Source organism: Canis aureus, chromosome 17 (assembly GCF_053574225.1).
Source record: "Canis aureus isolate CA01 chromosome 17, VMU_Caureus_v.1.0, whole genome shotgun sequence".
NCBI lineage: Eukaryota > Metazoa > Chordata > Mammalia > Carnivora > Canidae > Canis > Canis aureus.
The window spans coordinates 50,186,252-50,212,587 of NC_135627.1; the positions used below are offsets into that span (position 1 = coordinate 50,186,252).

General features: G+C 35.4%; 1 long non-coding RNA gene and 1 other non-coding gene across 10 annotated transcripts in view; both read right to left on the reverse strand.

Moving 5' to 3' along the window:
* Positions 1 to 7,995: 7,995 nt before the first annotated feature.
* LOC144287966 (uncharacterized) overlaps positions 7,996 to 26,336 on the reverse strand; it is an 846,727-nt gene continuing 828,386 nt past the window's right edge. For 8 of the 9 annotated variants that reach the window (XR_013355881.1, XR_013355880.1, XR_013355876.1 and 5 more), the window contains one exon: positions 7,996 to 10,351. This is a non-coding gene — a long non-coding RNA (uncharacterized LOC144287966). The remainder of the gene's footprint in view (positions 10,352 to 26,336) is intronic. The other variant, XR_013355882.1, reaches the window with a different exon arrangement.
* On the reverse strand, positions 20,333 to 20,439 carry LOC144288192 (U6 spliceosomal RNA). Its single transcript, XR_013356165.1, has one exon. It is a non-coding gene; the product is annotated as a U6 spliceosomal RNA (small nuclear RNA).

Below are 26,336 nucleotides of genomic sequence, written 5' to 3' on the forward strand. Positions count from 1 at the left end.
ATAAGCCAAACCTAGGAATAATTTCCTTTAGCAAGAGTCTTAAAATATCTGAAGTTTTTTTTCTGTTTGGGTGGGGAATACCTCAACCCATCCTCAAAAGAAGTCTACAAATCCTAGTAAATATTTAAAATTCCGAGTTGACCCATTGGCATTTGGGACAACTGCCAATGCTCAAAAGGACATTCCAATATATATTGTATCCCTTGGCCTGGTGGGTGTCTTTCATTGTTTGGATTATTCTTTACATATGTAGGGCATCTCTGGGTGACTGTATGGTTCATTTTCTGTAGATAAGACCCCTTCAAATGAGCCCTAATAAAATCCAATAAAGCATTCCTCATGGAGTGTGATCCTTCATGCAGATGCTTTAAGACTAAATACACTCTTCAGGTAATAGGTAATACTACTGATTCAGGTAATAGCAGCATTCCACAGGAGTTCATCTTCAGTGAATCAGTTGGGTCTGCTGGAGTAAAGCCCCATTTTTTTGTGCTCTCTCTTTATCTTATTGCCTGTTACTGGGGTTTAAAGACAGATCCACTTGAGGAATCAGAGCTGCTATGAAATGTGAGTCTGGCAACTTTTCTGGCTGTTTCATTGGCTAGCCAGTTACCTCTCACTATTTGAGAATTCCCCTTCTGATGCCCTGGGCAATGCATAATCACTACTTCAGCAGGCAGATAGATAGCTTCTAACAGTTGTAGGACTTCTTGCAAATGTTTGATATTATTGTTGTGAGAGGTCATTAATCCCCTCTTTCCAAATTGCCCTGTGTGCATGAGTTATCAGAAAAGCATATTTTGAGTCTGTATAAATATTTACCTTTCCCCCTCCTCAAGGGCTTGTGTTAAAACAATCAGTTCTGTCTTTTGTGAGGAGGTGCCTGGAGGAAGAATGTGTTCTATTATTGCTTGAACCAATGTGACTACCACATATCTGGATTGTTGCTTGCCATTGTCCAAGAAGCTACTACCATCCATAAATAACATAATCTGGTGCAGGCAGTGATTGATTGAGGAGGTCTGACTAGTTAGAATATGCTGCATCAATTATCTTAACATATTCACACTCACTTCAGGTGTTATTCAAGTTATCAGACACCAAAGTTGCCAGATTCAATGCTGCTGTTGTCTGTAAAGTCACATTTGGGTTGTCTAACAACATAGCTTGGTATCAGCTCATTCTTCTTGCCATTAACCAATATCACCTTTTCTGTTCTAAAAGGGTTAATAATAGATAAAGCACATACACCATTATCTCTTACCCAAGTGTTAACTTTTCTGCCTCCTATAGTATATCACAGGAAGCTACAGCAGCCCTCAAACAGGGGAGCTATCCTTTGGCTGTGGGTTCTAATTGCTCAGAGAAATAGGCCACTTGTGAAGTGAAGCATTTGTATTAGGATCCCCAATCTGTGACCTTGCTTTTCATGTATGTATAGCTTAATGGCCTTTCTAGGGTTTGGTAATCCTAGAACTGGGGGAGCTGCTAATTTTTCCTTTATTGTAGCAAATGTCAATTAATATTCTGTAGTCCCATTCAAAGGCTGTGAATCCAGTTCTCTTAAGGCTTCATATAAAGGGTTGACTATCAAGCCATAATTTAGAATCCAAATCTGACAGAAACTAGCCATTATCCAAAACCCAGTTGTCACCAGTTTCTGCGGTTTTTTAGAGATATAACTGCTTGTTTCCTATCAATGAGGATACATTGCTCCTGACATAGCTGAAAGCCAAGATAAACAACCTCTTAGTGACAAATTTGGGCCTTACGTGGTGACATTTTATATCCATAGTCTGCCAAATGACTTAAAACCAGAATAGTATTACCTAGATAAAGTTCATAAGTGGGGCTGGCAGTGAAAAAATCATCTATGTATCATAACAAAACCCCAGCAGTTAGTTCTATCCTTCTCAAATCCTTTGCCAAGAATTCACACAAAATCATAGAGGAAATTTTAAAGCCTTGTGGTAACACCAACCAATAGTTTTGGGAGGTGGTTCTGGTTTCTGGGTTCTACCATTCAAAGGTAAGCAACAATTGAGTCATCTTCTTTATGAAAATGCAGAAAAAGTCATCCTTTAGACCTAGCACAATGAGCCATCCATAATAACCAACTATTACTGTTAGCAGTACGTGTGGATTGGGCACAATCTGGTATATGTCTTGTATAATTTCATTAATAGCCATAAATTTGTACAAAATTGAACTCATGAGTATGTTTTTTTTTTATTATTGGCAAAATGGTAGTATTATATAGCCAGCAACAAGATCAAATTAAGCCCATATTTCAAGAACTTCTGCAAGGTCGGCTATATACATTCTAGGACTTCCTACTTCAAAGCGTACTGCCTTTTGCTAGGGATGACAATGTCTTCTCTCAGGTCTATTCGTGTAGGTGTCACATGTTTTGCCCTCTCTGGCACTCCACTGTCCAAACCACTTTACTCACTTATTTATTGATTTCAGGAGGGAATGGCTCTACTTTCTATGTCTTTTTTTTTTTTTTAAAGATTTTGTGTATTCATGAAAGACAGAGAGAGGCAGAGACATAAGCAGAGGGGGAAGAAGGCTCCCTGTAGGAAGCCCAATGTGGGACTCCATCCCAGGACCCCGAGATCACGACCTGAGCCAAAGGCAGATTACAAACCACTGAGCTACCCAGGCACCCTGCTTCTGATGTCTTAACCTGACTTAGAACAGCTTGTAACTGGAGCATGTTACCTGGAGGGACCTGTATTTGAAGATGCTGCTTCTTTGGAGAGAAAGTCCCCTGAGTGTTTATTTTACAAAGCAAGTCTTGTCCAAGCAGTGGTATAGGGCATTCTGGCATAGAAAGAAAACTATGTCTCTAAGAAAAATCACCAAACTTATATTCCAGTGGTTTCAGGAAATGTCTTTGTTGTGCTTCACCCAAGACCCCCACCTACAGAGACTTCCCTCTGGGAGCTTTGCATCAGTTAGTATTCAAGATGCTACATGTGGCCCTCGTGTCCACTAAGAAGTCCATCAACTGATTCCCCACTGGCATTTGTAACTAGGGCTTCTGTGGGAAAATGGTCATTGGATCAATGGGATAGTAGGGAGCTTCTTCACTTATCATTTTCCTCTCTTTCCATCATTTCTTTATGCCTTGTCTTTCCTTCCTGCCCTTTGTTTTCCTTTCACATTCAGGCAATCCTCTTTCCAGTGTCCTCCCTTTTTGTAGCAGTGGCACTGGTTTTCACCAATAGCTGTTTTCTGATTCCCTAGAGGTCAATTGGTTTTTTTTCCTATCCCTGCCTTCCACACTTTCCACAAAGACTATGGCCTGTTGAGCCCTTTTACCTTCATATGCAATAAATACTTCATAGATTATATCAACTAGCTGTCATAGTTTCATTCCTGCTGCCTTTTTCATCTTTTGGATATTTCTTCTTATACCAGGCAGGCTCTGCTCCATGAATGTCATGTTTGCCATGTGGACAGTTTCTGGGGCCTCTGGGTCTGTCTGTATATTTCCAATAAGGTGAGTAAATTGTTTCTATCAGGCTGGATTTTCAGTTGCATCTTGTCTTAATTCTTGAATCTTAATCAAACTGCACTGGTTGGCAACCTTTTACTTAAACCTGCCAATATGCACAGCTGATAATGCCCAAGTCAAGGCAAGCACCCTCAGTTTGGGTCCCAGTTGGGTTCAACCAAAGAACCATAGGTACTGGGCCTGGGGTCTGGGCTGGGTCCTCAGGATGGAGGCACTGGACTTCATCTTCTATGGCCACTACTAGCCATCTTTCATCTGTGGCTAACATAACATTCATTAAAGATTGCACATCCACCCAAGCTGACCTGATGGGTTGCAAAAATGCTCAAAAAAAAGTTTCATCATCATTTTGGGGTCTCTTTCTAAGGGAAGGTTGGCATTTTCCTAACTTGTTAAGTCTGAAGTTGATAAAGGAATATATGTCCAATAATATCTGGGAGGCTGTCCTTGAGCATCAATGATTTCTACTGGGTATTGCCTTAAGAATATTGTCTGACGCCACAGTGGGTGCTCTCTATCCATATTGGGTGCCCTGTCAGGTCTTAGGGGGAGACTTCCAAGATTCCTTCATTCCATCCCATAGGATGGTGAGACTGAGACCCCAACAGGAGGAGGAAGCAGGGGTAAGAGCTCAGGCAGAGGGGATGGTAGAGATAGATTTGCCATATATTCTTCCTCCTTTTGTCTTTCATTTGCATCATCAGGAAAAATCTTTTGGATTTTCTCCTTGTCTCTGCACCATTAACTTATTGTTTTCCTGGGCAGCATCTTTATTATGTAATGACATGAAGGCCTGCATGTAGTATCTCTTCATCCTTTCCTGCCCTTTGACAAGACACCTCTAATTGTAAAATGGTGTTTAAAGATCCATTTGGGGTCACCCCTCATCTGATTCTAGATAGTACATCAGTCAACAGTATTACAATAGAAAATTATCTTTTCCTTGGTCATAGATTCCTGAGTATATTCCTTCCATTTATTCAAATTCTGACCCAATGAGCTAGTCATCAGGATAGAGATAGAACCTCCCATTATACCAAAGATGAGAAATACAAACATACACACACCAAAGACAGAGCTGCCCCAAATCCCACAGGAATTGACCTTTATTCAAGTTCTTAGTTCCTCCCAAATGTTGAGCCTCCCCGCAATGCTCTTTTCTTTTCCATTTAAATGTTGGTATGCAGTTTCAACAGACTTACCCAGTCCAGAAGCTTGTCAGCCTCCCCCCAATGCTCTTTTCCATTCAAATCAAAAAGCAAGTGTTGGACATCAACAGGAAATTTTTCCAAGACAAAAGCTGCCTGGGCAGCTGCAGGGAGAGATTCCTCAGACTCCCTCCCAATCCAATTAGCCCTGAGCAGCTAATCTCCTGTGGTCATCCAAGTTACTAACCCAGAAAATGAACAAGTAAGCCCTGGAGTGCTGTCCCAGACAACTGCTTTGCTTTGGGATTCCAAGGGGGAACTGGATGCCACAGGGGCATTAGTTCTTGGCTGGCTTGCCAAATAATTTGTTACCAAATCCCAAATTTGACTGCCCATTGCTCAAAAGCCAATACCCAAGAGATGATTATTGATTGGAAAGGAATATGAGCTTTTTCAGGAGGCCAGCCACCTGGGGAGTATAGGCAGACTCTTGTCCAAAAGCCAGCTCTGTGGTTTCAGCCTACCCAAGAGGGTTTTTAAAGGGACGGGGTGATCAGTGAGTAGGTACAGTGGCCTAAAACATTTCCTGATTTCATGTAGATTCAGTGGTGCCTATTTATAGCTTTAGTGCTTTGAAAGGGTTGTGCAACAGGTCTGATTCCTGTTCTGTGATGTGTGAGGGCTTTCTTTTATCCTCCTAGAAAGGAATGTAAGATTTATAGATATGCAAGGAAGGTTAGGAAATCAATCACATGAACTCAAGAACACTTATTAAAAATCACCATGCTAGTTAGTTATGAAGATCAAAGCACCCTCAGGCAATTCAAAACATTTATTAAAACCCTGATGCTCATTTTTTACCATATGTTCTTATACTTAAATATATCAAATATAATTTGGTAATGTAATTTTATATGGTTTAAACTAAACAAATGAATTTTGATATACAAAGACATTTGATAATCATATATTATTCATATTATATTTTTTCCCTTATGTTCTCCTCTACTGTCTCAATTGTCTCCCAAAAAGAGGCATGAAGGCATAAGGAGGAACTACAAACAATTGACAACAACAAACACATTTTATTTTATTTTTTATTTTATTTTATATTTTATTTTATTTTATTTTTTTTAATTTAATTTAATTTATTTTATTTTTTCACATTGATTTCAAATAATCACAGATGGCAAGTTATCAAAAAGCAAATCAAATAAAAAAAACCCTCAATCCATCAAGGCCAAAAAAACAAATGACTAAAAGATGATAGTAAATATATATGTTTCATAAGATGCAATGGTTTTTGCATGTTGAAATGAACAAATAAAATCATGTGGGCAAGCAGAAATATGACTAAGTAGAAAACATGTGATTGAAGGAAAATGACTAGTTGTTATATTAAAGCTCTCATGATCTTGTTTTTTTAATAACCCATACTGAAAAAAAATTAAGATTCTGCATAGCCACAAGAATAAGGCTGCATCTTTGTTTATAATTAATGTAACTATCCTTTTACCTTTCTCTGTTTCACACATTTACCCATATTCAAAGTGTTCTGATAGCTTCAGAGTTTTTAATGCTTTCTTCACATTGATTTTTCATTTGAATTTAATCAAAGAGATAATCCTTCTTTAAGGGGAGGTATGAAACCTATTGAGGGAAAGACATGCTCATTCTCTCATCTCTTGAATATTTATGCAAACTAGCTTTTTAATGCACTAGTCAAAGCTCCAGACACATTGAGAAGAAATATTTGGATGTAAGATGTTAAACCATGAACAATATGGTTCAACATTTTGATCTTAGTCCTCTTGTGATGTCATTATTTCTTAGTTTAAGATTTTTTAATTGTGGTCACAGTGTAACTTTTTTCAAATATTCTCAGATATATAAAAAATCTAATGAGATATACTGGAATGTATGGTATTTTTAAATAAGAATGTTTCAAAATATTTGGTTATGTTAACTGTATTAATGAAATCAGCTGAATTAAACCTAACAGGTAGGTTTCAGATTCTCTGTGCACAGATATTAGAATTTGTCACAATTTTATATTTGTAAGAATGAGTCGATTATAATTAGTCATATGTTAATTAAGTTAGAACAGTACATAGTCACCCTCAACAACCATGTGCATTAGGCTCTATTAGTAAAATCTTTTCAAAATTGTATTTCTCATCCTTACCTGGTTCTTCCTGCTAAACAGTCAGTTGAGAATTTTTGATATTTCTTTTACTTTCATTCCTGTTTAAAAAGTACAAAGACTTCATTTATATAATTGCTTTCACTATGTATGAAGATATATTGAACTTCTGTCTTGGGAAAATAAATTAGTTTTTAGGAATTCTGAAGTAATTATGTCAGTGCAAGTTATAAGAAACAAATTATAGTTGCCACAACAAAGAAATAATTATTTAAAAATATCATCAGAGACCAAATTCTGCCTCCATGATAAGACCTAGATAATTGGGTTCAATTTATTGTCCTGACCCTTGGTATTTAAATCCATAAGATGCTCATTCTTGAAAAACCAAAGTTCAAATGATTTAAAAAGGTCCACATTTGAAGCAAGTTCAAGATTATTAGACTGATATCTGTGATGTCTGTGTGCATTGATGGTAAAACCACTGCCAACATTGTAAGTGAAAAGCAACAACACACCTACAGGATTTTATGTTATCCATTATGTCACCAATGGCCTGTGAAAGACATTTTACCTCTAGAGATGTTCCCAAATCTTACTTTTCACTTAAAACACTAGTAAATATTTTTAATTTTGTTTTTTTTTTTAATTAACTTTAGTAAGTTCTTGTATAAACAATTACTATGCTATCTTGTTAAGAACTATTTTTACACCTGACTTCGAGAAAGTCATTTGTCCTAGGTACTTTGACATTCTGATTCCTGGGGCAAACTTTAATAGACATTTCAAGCAAGGCTTGATTATAAAACAATCTACAACCCATTAGTTGTAGCTATATTAAACCCGTAGCAATCAATCCCAATGCCTGGGTCAACTAAATGAGGTAGAAGGAGTGAATTGCCTGAAACTATGGGTTATTGGAAATCTCACTGATAGGAAACATCAGGAAAATGAATGCTCATCTTCTTAACATTTACTAGGATGAGAATCTTTCGTACGAATTTATTTTGCTCTGGCTTTGTAAAGGTGAATCAGCTGATATTCTCTGATATATATTTTAAACTGCTTCAGAAAAGTGATTGAAAAATGTTAGCCAGTGTGCAATTTTTAAAAGTTAGGCTACCAGAATCATTTAACTGATGTGGTTTCTGGCATTCTAAATTAAAAACATATTTTGGTCCTATTTTGTATTTTTGGCCAAAATTTTTTAGTTCATTAAACCCAATTCTTAATATCTTCTATTTTTGTCATTCAATGGAATAAACTTTGTTTGCTGCTGTTTATCCCAGCAAGTGTGAAACCAGTCCCCATAGTGAGTCTACCATTGGAGTCAGAGCCATAGGCAGGATGAGCTTGTTCACAGCTGTGATCACTCTTATCTGCCTCCCCAGAGCAAAAGGCAGAGGCCTCTTTCCCAACAGTCCCCATCCTAGCCACTCCTTGGTGGACATAAATAACATATTTGTCACGATTCTCATAATGGAAAAGATAAAAGGTATTTTTTTCCAAAGATTTTATTTATTTATTCATGAGAAACACAGAGGCAGAGACATAGGCAGAGGGAGAAGCAGGCTCCCTGTGGGGAGCCTGATGTGGGACTCGATCCCAGGATTCTGGGATCATGCCCTGAGCTGAAGTGAGACGCTCAAACACTAAGCCACTGAGGCATCCTGATAAAAGCTATTTTTGTCTTACTTTTACATTTATAATTAGAGAATTATTGATGGATATATGATGTTTGTGCAATTTTCAATAATATCCAATCAAATATAAATATGTATAATCAATCAGTAAATTAGTTCACTTTTCAATAGATATAAACATTCTTAGTCCTTTTATGATATCTGACACTTTAAATAATTAATCATAAGATTGATGGTTCCACATGGAAATTTCCATGTGTCAATTGATAATTCTCACAATCTCAAGGCAGTTACTATGAATCTCCTTCATAGGAGAAGAAATACCTACATCACTTCCTTCTCTCCCTTTCCCTTCTCCTGTGGATAACTTTCATTGTCTGAATCCAAAATACATCAGAAAAGGAGATTAATTCAGTAGAGTGTCGACAAAGTATTATTAAAGTGCAAGGTAGAGAAGCAAGGTTGGATCTACAGAAAACAAGAAGAGAATGTTCAGTATTTAGTGAGCCTTATCTCAAATATTACAATGACTCTTCATCATTTCACTAGCTGAAAATTTGAACCTCAGCTTTCTGAGAACATGCAGCTAATCAGTGGTAAAGCTAGGGGTTAGGCTCCTAATCATCTAATTCAAACTTTTGCTGCTTTTATTATGTGTGTCCTTCATAAGCAATCATGTGCCTTACAAAATCCTGGATATTTCTTTTATAAACAAGTACATTTATAACCTCAGACCTCAACAATGATGATTTCACATTAAGAATACATTGAAACAAAAATAAAAAAATAAAAAAAAGAATACATTGAAACTTGCAACCACTGACCAAACCACTCCCTTTACACAGCCTATCCTTCTAATTTACAAAAAAAAAAAAAAGAAAAAAAAAAAAAGGCCTGGTTTTAACCCCTACTTAAATATATATATATATCTCCCATCACACTAAAAGCTACATTGTACATTTCAAGATCTGAGTTTGTTTTGTTTTGCTTATCCTGCTTCATTGCTTAAAAAAAAAAGGCTGTAGTATTATTTGCATTTGTCCTGTTCATTTTCAGTCATCCCCTAGTCCTACATCTCCTTGGCATTTAACACAAGGTGCAGTTCAGCCCATTAGATTGAGAACTGTGTCTTCATCTTGGAGACCAAAGCAAGAAGCAAGAATACCCCCTTTAACTGCTTACATTTCTGTATTAGGACAGAAGCAAACGAAAAGAATTTCAGACAAGAATAAAGGACAAGCCATGAAGCTAGCAAAATTAAGTGAGAGAATTAGCATTCCAATATCATCCACTTATTTGTTCCATAGAAAGAATATGGAACTGACGTCAAGAAAACTATTCTCAAACTAAATATGCTACTAATTACTACTTCCTTTTTTCCCCCCATGTTTCTCACTGCCTTTGATCAGATCTGTCCAAAATGATTCAACATTTATGGAATAAACGAATTTAAGTTTATGCAGCAGGCTTCTTTTCTTCTGTAGTGAGTTTTTTTTTTTTTTTTTTTCTGCAGGCTTCTCAGCAGCTGGTTTCTTGGTAGCTGCAGCCTTTTTTCCCACCAGAGGTTTCTTCTGCTTCTTAATGCCAACAGCCTTCTTTCTTCCCCACCACGGGAATTGCTACTTCCTGTATGAACTGGCCAATCACTTGACCTCAGTGGACCTTGGTTTCCACTGATGTTGAACTGTTAAAGGAATATTATAGATCCTCACAGGGTTCTATTGGGATAAAAGAAGATTAGAGATGTAACAAATTAATAAAATTATAAGGAAGAGTTCTTAAGAATTATTGATCATATTCATTATTGCCTATTTTCTTCTTGGACTATTTATTTTTCTGTTGGCATGATACTTGTTTTATTTTTTTCAAAAGATGTTGGCTTCTGTGGAGTACTCTGTGTTGAAGAGAGAGAGATGGGAAGGAGAGAGTGGGGGTAGGGTGAAAGAAAAAGGGGAGGGAGAGAAGGAGAGAGAGTTATTTCTAGGTTCCAGCACATAACACAAATTTATGACCTAATTTATTTATTATTGAAAATGTATTATTAAATTGAATGAGCAGAGCACATACGTTGCTATTGCTGGAGGCAATCATAAGTCACATTCTGACAGGTTACATGTATTTAATGCAACTATTTATTTTTTATACATGAGAAATGAATAATTTCTTTAGTAATTGTCAAATTATACACTTCCTGAAATGCATGGAATCTTCTTAGGGAAATACATTTACCAAAATGTCATGTGAATTTATGCATATTTCAAGGCAGATTCAGAGAAAATATGTAGAACAGCGTCCTAACTTCCTTTCCAAAGGGTGACATTAAAGGATAGCTTCAATTTTATTGTATTATTTTTGTACATGTTTCAAAATTGTTTAAATAAAATATACTCAAATGTAAAATAGAGGCTAAATATATAGTCCTACAGCTATTATGCAGTAATAAGGTAATGATTATTGTTTTCTTTTCTTTTCCCACTATTTTGGGGGTGGAGTGGGATAAATCTATTAATTTGGTTTCACAATTGCCCAAAGATATTTGATAACGACAAGGGATCTTTGTAGCATTCTAACTGTGCCCTGTGGGACTCATCAACTGACACTTGACCAGAAAAATTAGCATAACCCTTTTACCAAAAGTCAATAATCTGAAACCAAAAGTGAAAAATTAATTTACTTTCTGGAATGCCAGTGCTTGTAGGGGTGTGAAGTAATTTATAGCTAAATTTGACGACCTGGTATTTTCAGTGTCATAATATGAATTAGGAGGATAGGTGGTGTATTATATGGCAGATCCTGAGAAAAAAAATTATTGTGAAGTAACTCTATTTTATCTCTGGTAATTTTTAGTCCCATAATACAAACCCTCAACATCCACTACCTCAGGGAATAAATTACTATTTAGTCTTTGGCATTCAGGCAAGAGAGGAGACTATTCTTCAGGGTAATATATTAGACCTGAGATTGAAATATTCTAAGAAATGTATTTTTTCGCAAATTTATGTTTTCAAAGAAGTATTAAAAGTTCCGGGATTTTTTTTTCTCCCAGAGTCATTTGGAATACTATGTTGAGCTTCACTGAACCTCAGTCTCTTACTCATTTTAATGCCTATCCATAGACTGAGCATATCTCACACAGTGGCTCTGACAATGGATTCAAATGCATTTAAATACATAGCATGTCCTTCCTATCTCACGTTCCATCCTTGTCATAAAATCTTATAGTCCATTGTTAATTTTTTTTTATTTTTATAGACTTTTAGGCATTATAATTCCTTTTCTTAACTATCTCTAAAACTTCTAGAAAGAATAATTAAAACAAATGCACAAGAGCTTACTTAAGTGGAATGTCAATGTGTAGCCAAGAAATGATTGAATTTCTCTCCCCACTTTGTGTGTTTACCTGTTAAACAATGGTACTATGGACCAGTGAAAATCTCAAAAATATTCATTGGTGTTTTGCAAATGTAAAATAGTTATATTTCAAGAATCATAGAATGGTTCTATGGTCCAAATCAGAGCAAACTTTTACTAGCAAGGTCATTTTAAATGAGGCAAAAAGGAATCTGTCCTTAAACAGTCCTCCCAGAGCTGGCTTGCTTTCTTTCTTCTTCTTTTTTTTTTTTTTTTTTAAGATTTATTTATTTATTAGGGACAAAGAGAGAAAGGGGCAGAGACATAAACAGAGGGAGATGCAGGACTCCATCCCTGGACCCAGGGTCATGACCTGAGCCAAAGGAAGATGCTTAACCACTGAGCCACCCAGGCATCCCTGGCTTTCTTGATTATATATTAATTTATTAATTTTTTAGGTATAATTGAGCACCTACTATGTACACTCAGATGCTGGAGAAGCAAAGAAAATCTGCTTTTGAAGACATTTATATATAAATAAGAAATTATACTTCCATAAACATGAGAAAAACAAGGTATATTTGACTGCTATCGGAGAGAAATGGCAAATGAATTTGTGGATAGTCATAGGTTGAAAATATTTCATCTAGATAGGCAAACATGAGAAAGGAGTAGGATATGGGGGGAATAAAGGCAGAAGTAATAAAGTGAGGAAAGGCACAGAAGGTAAAAAGCATATATAAGAGAAAAGGAAAATAGGGAGGAATATGGCTTTAAATTTTATGATTTAGCTGGACTATTATTAGTAGCTCTGAATATGATGTTAAACAAGATATGGCTTGAATCTAGCCACCTGTGAAAAGCTATTTTCTTTCCTTCACAACTCTGGATGGCATGTTACTTTGTTTTGCATCACCAGAGGGGAAAATCAAGCACAATTTAATTTAACAAGTCTTTATTAGGAATTTACAATGGGCAGCACTCTATTAGGGTTACAGAACACATAAGCTAGAAGAAGTAAGACTAACATAGTGACATAACAATGAGCAGGCAAGAGTGAAAAAGAATCTACTCAGGATGCATACCCTAATTATGGCTGTTGGAATTTTCACTTTCATATTCTAAATCGCTAGTAGTTAACATCAGAAAAAAATTAGTTATATCAATGTATTATTTGAGTCTTGTGCATGAATGTATATTATTTGTTTAGCAAACGCAGTTAGCATTAAATTTTATCTCAGCAAGTATGTTTGATGCCTTCCCAAACCTGTGAATTAAAAGGAACTTAAGCATCACCAAGGAAAAGTAACCTTACCAGGTTGGCTCTGTCAGCATTTGCTGTTTGAACACTGATACGCAGGAAGGCTCCCCAGACCAGTGCTCCTTATACTCATGTATATCATCAACTTGGTACGTAACATTCTTGCAAGGTGCTTGCTGAAAACACAGCTCCTATGTTCCCTGCCTTGGATTCTCATTCAGAGAGAAGAATCCTTAGCAGAAGAATCCAGAAGTTCTGGAATCCAGAGATTTTGCTGGAGGTGGTCTGCAGACCATAATTTGAGAAACACAACCTTAAAACTCAGTGTATGTAGACAATGTCCCACCACCGTGCAAGCAGTAAACTACCTATCAGGGACTCAACAGTAAAATTATCTATCTACATGTTTGAAAGTAAAAATGATAACATTAGTGACTTCTATCTAAAATTCCTCTTTAACTCTTATGTATTATTTGTAAGATAGCAGATAGGTTCCATCTCCTCTGATGGTAATGATGGATAAGGAGTCCCTGGAGTCCTGGCTTGTGAATGGTTCTGGGGCTGATGAGTTTTTTCTTGAAGAAAAAGATGTTATAGTCAGTCTTGTCTGCAATGAAGGCAGAAATGTATGTACCAAGTGGGGTGAAATCCCTGTGTCTTTACTTTCCTAAGATGTGCTTTACATTTCTTTGTGTTTAGCCATTTATATTTTCTTGTCTTCTGAGACTTGGCAGTGGTTTCTTCTTTTTTCAGAGTTGATCTTCTCTCACTCTTTTACTTGTCTTTCCTCTTTGCCTAGAAACACGTTTGCTCTTAATGCAGTAATACAGCCACCTCTCAGCCCGATTGTTTGGCTTCTCCTTGATGGGCAATCTATATGGAGAGTCCCACCTTGTCCAATACCTATCCCCTGCCACCCCTGCCCACAGCAGGGCTCTCTTCTCCCTGTCCCTTCTCTGTTTGTGAACATTCCTCCCCAGTCTTAAAGGATCTTTCCCTTTCTTCTCTCCATTGGAATAATTCTGATTCTGTCTCAAGGCCCAGCTCAAGTAGTAGTTACTGGCTTGTTTCCTCCCAGCTGAGTGATAAATTGTTTAAGTTTGAAGTAACATAATGATGCAGCTTTTTACATCTACTGTGCCGGTACAGTGGCAAACAAGTTGTATATAATTGGAAAACAAAGTCAAATAAACAACTTTCTTTATGATAACAGATTAAAATATGTAAACCAATTATTGCTACTTAGTTGAAAATAGTTCACATCAATGCTGGAATATAATTTAGCTAAGCATGAGAAACTCAGCTTATAAATAATTCTAAATCCAAAACAGCATTTTGTGCAGATCATGATACATAATTACATATTAAGTATATGTGTTCATCTGTAATATATATTATAAACACAAATATATATATTATACATATATATAGAACAATAGGGAGTATTGGATGGGAATTGGGATTTTAATAACTAGCAACAATTTCATCATTACTCTTGCTAAATGTTACTAATTCTTTAAAGAAGGAAAGAAAGAAATAAAAGAGGAAGAAAGAACAATATCTTAAAAGTTTAGCTTATGTCTAGACTTCCCATGATTAAAATAGGCACCTGTTCCACTTAGACATTTAGCTTGATATCTATAAAAATCTGTTTTCTCTTTATCCCCTAAAGTGCTAAAACTTGCTAATAAATGACACAAATAAAAGGCTTACAGATATATTCATTGAAAACAATTACAGCCTAGAGATACAAAGAAAGTTCTTTATCCTCTGCCCATGTCCAACTTCAAGGATCCATGTATTGAAGATTCGGTTTAAAACAAAACAAAACAAAAAACTTGTCTGTAAAATATGATCACCTTCCTTTTACTCAAGATTCACTTTGGAACTTTTGATTCGTTATGACATTTTTACTGAGTTCTTTCTTTTAATTGTGTATGTTCACACTTGGGTTTTAGGTATCTCTGAACTTATCACTTAAAAGACCTTTGTAATAGTCTTTCAAAATTAATGAATCAAATGCTGTGAGCACATGGATTTCTGAAGAACATTTTAAAAAGGCCAGGCTTTAAAAGTCAAGGATGATAAGAAAGAGGATCAACTAAGTGCTATAGCCAATAATCCAACTCACTCCTTAATGCTTCTGAATTTAAAATTAGAAGTGTTTCACTACACCTGAATTACTTGAATTACTTTGGTTCAGATAAGTAATTCCAATAGATCAACCTTAGAGATAATCTTCTACCTTTAAATTTAGACTCCCTGAAATGTGTGCTCTCCTCAAAATATCATTTTATAGGTTGAAGATGTTGTCCTAAGAAGATCTAAGGACCTTTAAGATGAGAAACAGATGAGATATGTTACATGGCATGCATAATATGTTTGACTCTCTTCTTAAAGTTTCACATTTTGATGTAGTTAGACAGTTAAAATACAAATCACCAGACCCTTCATTATACTTGTATCACTCTAAAGAGAAATGGGAGAAAATAACAGTTATTGTAGTGTTATGATAGTGAAGAAAACTAATTAGCTTAGGTCAGAGGATAAAAAGCAGAATGGTAAGCAGTTACTAAACATTAAAAGAAAGGAAGAGATAGATTTCATGAAGCAATAGATCAAAGGAATAAAACCCAGGCTGAGTTAAGTTCATTGCTAACACAATTCCTCTTAATGCAGTAAAGCAAATGAAAAATCAATTAACTAGAAAGGATTTCACTTTATATCCGACATACTCACCATTTCCACTCTCCAATGACTTATCAAATTTGCATAAATAAAAGTCATAATTAATGTAAATGTAGAGTACACAACCATAGTTTTCCTTAGGGATCAAGCAATGTCAAAAACTGTTAGAGATGCTACTTAATATTTCAAGACACCTCTGTAGTACTCACGGGTAAAACACAAAAGGTGCAAAGCAATGTAAATAAATATATGCAAGAGCCAATCAAAGAGGGTAAAATGGATATGTAGAACAATCTCCTACAATATTTGATTACCAGTCTACTTAGTAGGCTAGGTGTAAAATCTTTAAAGATTATATCTGAGTAACAAAATCCTACCGTCGAAATGGTCAAAAGCAGGAAATCATTACATGATCTTATTTACACAGATTAAGAAATAAGTAACACAGTCTGGTACACTACAGATAATATGTAAAGTTGATTACTTCAGTTTCTAAATAAAGTAAAAAACGGCAGTGTTCTTTAGTGCTCCACATAGTTTTGCTCTTTCATAGTCTCTTGGACACTCGTAATTTTCAGAAAGTTGTGAAACCATTTCACACCTCTATATCCATCCCTCACTACCGGGGTGTCAAATGCAGCCTCAGTTTAACTTCATTAGGTAAGAGCCATATTATACTTCTTACAACAAAGCTCTACCTTCAAAATGAGATTCCTCTCTGTCCCATTTATCAGTTGAGGTCCCTCTTCTGGGTTAGTTCGAGTGCATTAATCTGAAAAATTCATTCATGCCAAAAGTCATTCATGAGATACTGGGTTACCTCATTTGAAAATAGATCTCCACTATAACATCTGGTCTACCTAGGCTTTATTTTAATTTGTGGATTAGTGAATTAATTTCAGACACCATTTATAAACAATTCTAAATCCAAAACACCATTTATAAATAATTCTAAATCCAAAACAGCATAGGACACATATGTTAAAGAAGTTGATTCATATATTTTCAAAGGACATTTCAGGTGAGAGCAAATACAGAATAGCATGAAACAGAACGGACAAACATCCTGCCTTAAACTCTGAAATGTTAAAAGTGTTCAGGAGCATACATCTGGGAAAATTCACAAAAATCCAGGAAACTTTGCAGTGATGATAAAATCTGGTAAGAGGTTTTCATAAGACCTCTATTTACATAGATGTGAAGCAATTTCCAAGGAAGCCACTTCTGTAACAAATCATTCCAGCCCTGTAATTCACAAATCCTCAACTAAAATGATCTCAACTTTAAAATATTTATGTTTACATCTATGGGATTCATGACAGTTAATACCTACTAATGGATGTGTTCAGAAATGAGAAACTTGAATATGAAGATATTTAAAATTATTTATTTTTGAGTTCCAGTATAATTAACAAATAGGGTTGTATTAGTTTCTGGTATACAATATAATGAATCAGTAAATCTTTTGATTTGCATTTCCCTGATGATGAGTGATGTTGAGCATCTTTTCACAAATGTGTTAGCCATCTATATGTCCTCTTCAGAGAAATGTCTTTTCTTGTCTTCTGACCATTTCTTAATTCAAGTTTTTGGTTTGAGTTCTATAGGTACTTTATGTCCTAACCCTTTACCAGATGTATCATTTGTAAATATCTTCTCTCACTCATTAGGGTGCCTTTTAGTTTCATTGGTTGTTTTACTTCACAGTTCAGAAGTTTTTATTTTGATGTAATCCCAACAGTTTATTTTTGCATTTATTTCCCTTGCCTCAGGAGATATATCCAGAAAAAAATATTACGATGGCCTATGTCAGAGATTACTGCCTGTGCACTCTTCTAGGATTTCTATGGTTTCAGATTTCATATTTAGGTCTTTAACCCATTTTGAGTTTATTTTGTGTATGGCTCAAGAAAGTGGCCCAGTTTCATTCTTTTACATGTGGCTGTGTACTTTTCCCAATACCATTTGTTAAAGAGATTGTCTTTTCCCCGTTGTATATCCATTTCTCCTTTGTCAAATATTAATTAACCATACAATTGTGGGTTTATTTCTGGGTTCTCTATCCCATTCCATTGATCTATGGGTCTGTTTTTGTGCCAGTACCATAGTGTTTTGATTACTATAGCTTCGTAATATAACTTGAAATCTTGAATTGTGATTCCTCCAGCTTTTTCTTCAAGATTGCTTTGGCTATGCAAGTTCTTTTTTGGTTTCATACAAATTTTGTTAGTTTTAGTTCTGTGAAAAATGCTGTTGATATTTTGATGGGATTGTATTCAATCTGTAGATTGCTTTGGGTAGTATGGACATTTTAATAACATTTATACTGCAAATCAATGAGCATGGAATGTCTTTCCATTTGTGTAGTCTTCAATTTCTTTCATCAGGGTTTTTTAGTGTTCAGAATACAAGTCTTTTACTGCTTTGGTTAAATTTATTCCTAAGTACTTTACTATTTTGGGTACAATTGTAAATGGGATTGTTCTCTTAATTTCACTTTTTTAAAAAGATTTTTTGATTTTAAGCCATCTCTACACTCAACCTGGGGCTCAATTTCACAACCCCAAGAGATTAAGTCACATGCTCTATTCACAGAGTCATCAGGTGCCCCTCTTAATTTAACCTTCTGATGCTTCAGATTTCTGTCCATTGATTTTGTATGCTAAACCTTTACTGAATTAATTTATCAGTTTTAGTAGTGTTTTGGTGGAGTATTTAGGGTTTTTTATGGATAGTACCATGTCACCTGCAAATAGTGGGAGTTGTACTTATTCCTTACCAATTTGGATGTCTTGTATTTCTTTATGTTGTCTAACAGCTGTGACTAGGATTTCCAGTACTTCATTGAATAAAAATATTGAGAGTGGACATCCTTGTCTTGTTCCTAACCTTAGGAGGAAAGCTTTCCGTTTTTCCCACTTTGAGTATCATTTTTGCTCTAGATTTTTCATATAAGGCCTTTATTATTTTGCAGTATGTTCCCTCTAGACCAACTTCTCAAATGTTTCTTCTGCATCTATTGAAATGACCATGTCTTTTATTCTTACACTTGTTCATGTGATGTATAACATTGATTAATAGGTGAATATTGAAACATCCTTGTATCCTGGAAATAAATCCCACTTGATCATGGAAATGATTTTTTAAATATATTATTGAATTCAGTTTGCTAGTATTTTGTTGAAGATTTTTGCATCTATGTACATCAAAGATATTGTCCTCTTCTCTTTTTTTGTAGTTTCTTTATCTGGTTTTGGACTCAGAATGATATTGGCCTCATAAAATGAGTTTGGAAGTTTTCCTTCCTCTTCTATTTTTTTGGAATAGTTTTGAAAAAACTAGGTATTAATTCTTCTTTCAGTGTTTGGTAAAATTTGCCTGTAAAGCCACCTGTTCCTGAACTTTTGTTTGTTAGGAGTTTTTTGATTACTGATTTACTTTCATTGCTGGTAATTAGTCTATTCAAATTTTCTGTTTCTTTCTGATTCAGCTTTGAGAGGTTACCTATGTCTCAGAAATTATCCATTTCCTCAAGGCTGTCCAATGTATTCGCATGATGTTTTCATAATATTCTCTTATATTTGCTTGTATTTCTGTAGTGTTGGTTGCTATTTCTCCTACTTCATTTACGACTTTGTTTATTTGAGTACCTGTTTTTCCTCCTCTTCCTCCTCCTCCTCCCCCTCCTCTTCCACTTCCTTCTGATGAAGCTGGCTAGATGTTTATTAACTTTCTTGACTTTTTCAAAAAATAGCTCCAGGTTTCACTGATTTTTTTTTTTTTTTTGGTTTTGTTTTAGTTTCTGTATCATTTATTTTTGCTCTAATCTTTATTATTTCCTTCCTTCTTCTGCAGGTTTTGGGTTTTGTTTGTTCCTCTTTTTCTAGCTCCTTTAGGTTTAAGGTTAGGTTGTTTGAAATTTTTCTTGCTTCTTGAGGTAGGCTCCTAGAGGTAGGAAGTTTGCTGTAAATTTCCCTCTCAGACCTGTTTTTCCTTCATCCCAAAGATTTTGTACCAATGTATTTTCAGTTTCATTTGTTTCCATGTAATTTTTTAATTTCTTTTCTGATTTCTTGCTTGACTCATTCATTGTTTAGTAGCATGTTATTTAGCCTCCATTTATTTGTGCTCTTTCAGATTTTGTCCTGTGGTTGATTTCTAGTTTCATATCATTGAAGTCAGAAAAGGTGCATGGTATGACTTTGATCCTTTGAATTTTTTGAAGCTTGTTCTGTGGCCTAATATGTGATCTGTTCTGAAGAATGTTTCATGTGCACTTGAAAAGAATGTGTATTCTGCTGTCTTAGGATGGGATGTTCTGAATAGACTGATGTTAGAGCCATCTGGTCCAGTGTGTTATTCAAAGCTACAGTTTCCTTGTTGATTTTCTGTTTGGATGATCTATCCATGTAAGTGGGGGTATTAATGTCCCCTACTCTAATTGTATTGCTACTGACTAGTAAATTTATGTTTGTTATTAACTGTTTTATATATTTGGGTGCTCGCATGTTGGGTGCATGAATATTTGCAATTGATATATTTTCTTGTTGGATTCTCCTCTTTCTTATCGTATCTTATCCCTTTTTGTATCATTCCAGTCTTTGTGTTATCCTTGTGCAAGGGCCATGCTAATATTCTCTGTATCATTCCAATTTTAGTATATGTGCTGCCAAAGTGAGCACCAGTCTTTATGTTAAAGTCTATTCTGGCCAATATAAATATTGCTTCTCTGACCCTCTTATGACATCCATTTGCATGACAAAAATTTCATCCCTTCACTTTCAGTCAGTAGGTGTCTTTTGATCTGAAATGAGTCCCTTACCCGGAGCATATAGATGGGTCTTATTATTGTTTTTTAAATCCACTTCGTTTTCTGTTGATTGGAGAATTTAATTGATTTAATTTCAAAGTAATTATTGAGAGATATCTATTGCCATTTTGATACTTGTTTTGTGATTGTTTTGTAGTTCATTTTTCATCCTTCTCTAGCTCTCCTCCATGGTGTTGGCTTTTTTTAGTTATATACTTACACCCATTTCTCTTTATTCTGTGTATATCTATTACTGTTTTTTGACTTGCAGTTACCATTAGGTTTACATATAACATCTTCTGCATATGGCAGTGTATACTAAGTTGATAGTCACTTAAATTTGAATCTATTCTTTACCCTTCTCCCCAAATTTTAAGTAAATGGTTCCATGTTTTCTATCCTTTAATTTTATGAATCCCTTGACTGATTTTTACAGAAATACTAATTTTTACTGCATTTGTGATTTAGTTTTCATACTATCACTTATAGTCTTTCCACTCAAAGAGTTCCCTTTAATGTTTCTTAAAGAGCTGATTTAGTAATCATGATCTCTTTTAACCTTTCTTTGGGAAATTCTTTATCTTTCCTTGTATTCTGAATGATAGCCTTGCTGGATAGAGTATTCTTGGCTGCAGATTTTTTCCTGTTCAGCACTTTGAATATATCATGCTATGCTCTTCTGGCTTGGAAAAATCTGGTATTGTCTTATGGGGTTTCCTTTTCATGTAACTATCTTCTTTTCTCTTGCTGCTTTGAAGGTTTTTCTTTATCCTTTTTGCCATTTTCATTCCTATGAGTCTTGGTGTGGATCTCCTGGGGTTGAATTTTTGCGGGGATCTCTGTGCCTCCTGGATCTGGATATCTATTTCCTTCTCCAGAGTAAGGAAATTTTCTGCTATTATTTCTTCAAATATACTTTCTGCTCCCTTTTCTCTCTATTCTTCCTATGAGTCCCAATAATGTGAATATTATGCTTGATGGAGTCACTGAGTTCCCTAAGACTAGTCTCAATATGCACATTTTTCCCTCTTATTTATTCACCTTGTTAATTTTTCAATTACTCTTCCAGCTTATTGATTCATTCCTCTGCTTCCGCTAATTGGCTATTTGTTCTATCTAATGTCTTTTCAATTTCATTTGCTGTGTTCTTCATTTGTTTCTTCGTTTCTTTGTTAAGGATCTTATGTCCTCCACTCTTAAGTCCAGTGAGTATCTATATTACTTATTTCTGTTTTGCTGTGGTTTGGTGGTGTTCTTTCATTTGGGAGATATTCCTCTGGTTCCTTAGTATGTCTAACTCTCTCTGTTTCTGTGTGTTAGGAAAATCAGCTACATCCCTTGCCTTTAAAGGTAAGGGCCTTATAAAGAAAAAATCCTGTAGTGCCATGCAGTGAAGTGTCTCCTGTTCTCTAGGGCCTGGTGCTTCAGGGAGTATCTCCTGTGTATGCTGTATGTACCCTGCTGTTGAGCTGTCCTCTTTTTCCTTCATTCCAGTTGTCTGCAAACACTCTTTGCCTGTTGTGTGCTGTGTTTGGTCTCTGGCTGGTTAGGGACCACACATTTTAACAAGGGGTATGCTAGTTTGCTTGTGAAATGTGACCTCTAACCACTGCAGCCAGAACTAAGGCCCACAAAATCCACAGGTCAGGAGATGAGGTGTTGTTAGAGGTTTGAACTGATATTCTAGGGGAGGAGTTCAAGGTACCAGGACTGAGGCGAGTGTAACTGTCAGAGGTGGATTTTTGCTATGTGGGGCTTGGTGTGAGCAAGTTAGGTAGTGAGTGTCAGCCCTGTGCTGGTTTTTTCAGGTGGTCAAGTGTTTATGCTGGTTGGGGGAGAGAGTGGGTGAGGGAAATGGTATCTATTAGCCCCTTTGTTCCTGGAGCAGTCTCCTGGAGATTCTTGCCTCTCAGAGTCAGCTCTGCAATGAATGAATAATCCCTCTCCCTTCCCCGGGGCATTTTTCAAATTGCTGCTTCTGCACCTTATCTCCACTGGCTGTTTTTCCTGCTATCTCTTTAGAGGTGGGGGCTTGACTTCCTGACATCCTCAAGGTTCCCCCTGAGCCTACCTTGCTGATTTTTAAAATTCCAAGCTTTAAATTATGCTGATTCTAATAACTCACAAAGTTCAGCCCCTCTTGCTTTCAAAGCTAAATCTTATAGGAGTTTGCCTACACTGTGCAGGTTTCCCAGTGTGATTCTCTCCTTGCAGATTCTCAGTCTGTTTCTCTCCCTTCTCTATACACTCCTCACCCCAGATCACTATGGTCCATTTCACTCCCGAACTGTTTCTCCACCTTCCTACCTTCTGTGATGTGGTCTCTTTTCTACCTTTAGTTGTGGAGTTTGCTTTGCCACATTTTGGGTCATTTTTTGGGTTATTTACACTGATGTGTTATCTAGTTCTGCCATCTTCTCATCCTCTTCTGAAGATTTTTTAATAAAAATTATCACCGGAAATATTATTTCCACAAATTTCCATTACTCTGATCCAAGACATGAGGCAAAACTAAGCATTACTTACTGATGTGGGATTCAGAATTCAGAGGTGGGTATAGAATATAGGATCAGAGGTGAATAAAATGCATTAGGGCAATTTAAAAATAATGAAAAGAAAAACAAAGAAGAAGGTTGATGAAGTGATTTATTTCCACTATTGGCTAAACTTATGCAAATAACTGAAAACTTTATCAGCTGGTGAATATTTTACTCAATATATGTTTTAGAATTGATGTGATATATTTATAGAGTAACTTTTCTAAGAAGTATTCTAAAGCCATATTGAAAAGAAGCTATTAGCAAAACATTCTAAGCAAATACAAATGAAATAAGAATTCTCTGAGGAATTATAAAGAGGTTAGAAAGAAGTATAAAATTACCCCAAATTTTCAGAATATTAGTCTGAAGGTAAAGGCCACACTTCTATTCCTAAATTAAGGCTTTTAAGTTTGCTTTTACTGCAACTTTGTTATGGGTAGCCATTTTTTCACTGAATCTATATAGATTTTAGAAACAATATTTAAAAAATAATATAATTCTCAAAGTAATTTGATAACTATATATTTAAATAATTGAAAATACAGTGCATTTTAAGATGAGTGGTACTGCGCATAAGTAAAAATGTATTTAATTTTAGCTAATTCATTCCACTGATTCTATCTCTATATATTTTCACCATTCAATAAAATGTGATATTTGATTTAGAAAAATCCTATGAAAACAGATAACACTGCTGAGCTTTGTTGGCATAGCATTTGCTTATGAGAAAATAGCCAGACCCTTTTAAAACTTCATAATAACAATAATCTCACCTCCAATGGTGGTTATTAAACTTATGAAAATGTATACCATAAATATCACTAACTGGGAAAGACTGCATCTTGAAACCCTTAATGTTTAAATCAATAGTAGTAATATAAATGTTTTTATGATTGAAAAAAAGTAATTCAAACTATAGTGCCTGTAAGATTCATAATAAAAAAGAAGTGTATAGTTCAACCTAGAAGTATCACATGGTGAACATTTTAAAAATATGCCTAGTTCAAATTAAAATTATCATTATCATTTTCAGAGGCAGGCAGGAAGGACAAGAGAATATTACCCATTGCTTTCTTCACTTGTCATTAATAAGCATTATGCTTTTCATAATTTCAATAGACCCAAAGAGAGTACAATAAAATATATTTTATTTCATTTTGAAGTGAAAATAAAACCATCTCATTAAGAAAATCACGTTATAATGACTAGAGAACAACTGCGCCTACATAACTTTATTGGGAGCAAAGGCTATCCTTAATAGACACAAAGTAAGTACATTACTAAAGTGATGAATTTTCTGTCATACATTTTTAATTAAAGCCAATGTTGTCACTAAAAAAGATACTTCTTTTTTCACTAACTATGAGTATCAAAGGCTCTTGGGATAAAGAATCATAGAAAAAAGAAGGATGTTCATGATTTTATGAGCATTACTATAGAATTATATAGCTAAAAAAGATATGGGGGCTGGGGGGCTGTTCTTTTTATTTTTGTCACTTCTACCTGTGATCACTTCTGCCTATGAAGGGACTTTAGTATTTTCGGGAAATTTTTTTTTTTTTTTTTTTTTGCTTAATTTAGGTTGTTAGACAAACCTCTTGTTCTTTAGAAGGCATCCTGATATTAATCATCCTGTCATTAAGCCTTAGGGAAATTCCAAAGAAATTGCCCTGTTATTTACCTACAAAATTTATAAAAAGGAAGAGTCTTCAATCTGATCAAAATTTTCTTGTCAATGAGGAGAAAGATGAATCCAATTTGCTTTTAGGCATTTAATTTTCACCCACCTCAATATAAATATTTTTCCCTCTGCTTCACTGAGGTATAATTGACAAGTAAATTGTAAGATATGTCAAGTATACAAGGTGATGAATTGATATATGTATACATTGTGAAAGGATTTCCCCAATAATTTAATTAACAGATCCATCACCTCTATGCTTATATGTTTATTTATTAATCAGTAAGAACATTTCACTTTTACTTGCAGCATTTTTTTTGTTAGTGAATCTTCTGATACTTTATTATCTTTTAAATTTTAATTCCAGTGTGGCTAACATACAGTACTATATTAGTTTCAGGCATACAATATAGTGATTCAACACTTCCATATATATATGGAATATATATATAAAATAATTTAAAGATTTATCTATTTAAGAGAGAGAGAAAAAGAACACACATGGGAGGAGGGGCAGAGGGAGAGAAATTCTCAAGTAGACTCGCCTGCAAATATGGAGCCCGACACATGGCTTAACCTTAAGACCCTGGGTTCATGACTCAAGCTGAAATCAAGAGTTGACGCTCAACTGGCTGAGCCTCATAAGTGCCCCTCAACACTTCCATATATTATTTAGTGCTCATCAAGATAAGTGTATTTACCTCTCTTCCAGTAACCATCTCTTCTCTATAGTTGAATCTGTTTTTTTTTTAATCCTTTGCTCATTTGTTTTATTTCTTTCTTTTATTTATTTATTCATGAGTGATACACAGAGAGTGAGGCAGAGACAGAGGCACAGGGAGAAGCAGGCTCCCTGCAGAGAGCCTGATGCAGGACTCCATCCCAGGACCCCAGGATAACAACTTGAGTTAAAGGTTGAGCCTGTGGCTCAACCACGAGCCAGCCAGGTGCCCCTTTTTGTTTTGTTTCTTAAATTCCACACATGAATGAGATCATATGGTATTTGTATTTCTTTGACTGATTTATTTTGCTTAGCATGATACTCTCTAGATCCATCCATGTTGTTGCAAATGGCAAGATGTCATTCTTTTTAAAGTCTGAATAGTTTTTCATTATATATATATATTTTTTTTTTCCAGTAAATACACAGATATCCTCCACAACTTCTTTATCCATCCATGCATTTCTGGACACTTGCTATTGTAAATAATGCTACAATAAAAAATGGGTGCACATACCCTTCAAATTAGTGCTTTTGCATTTTTTGGGGTAAATAAAGTGATTTATTGGATGTGATTACTGGATCATAGGGTAGTTCTATTTAACATTTCTTCTAGAGTTAGCTTAGCGGTCATGAATTTCTTTACCTTTTGTATGGAAAACTCTATCCTGGGACACTGGGGTGGCTCAGTGGTTGAGCATCTGCCTTTGACTCAGGGTGTGATCCTGATATTCTGGAATGGAGTCCCGCATTGGGCTCCCCGTGAGGAGCTTGCTTCTCCCTCTGCCTCTCTCTGCCTCTCTGTCTCTTATGAATAAATAAATAAG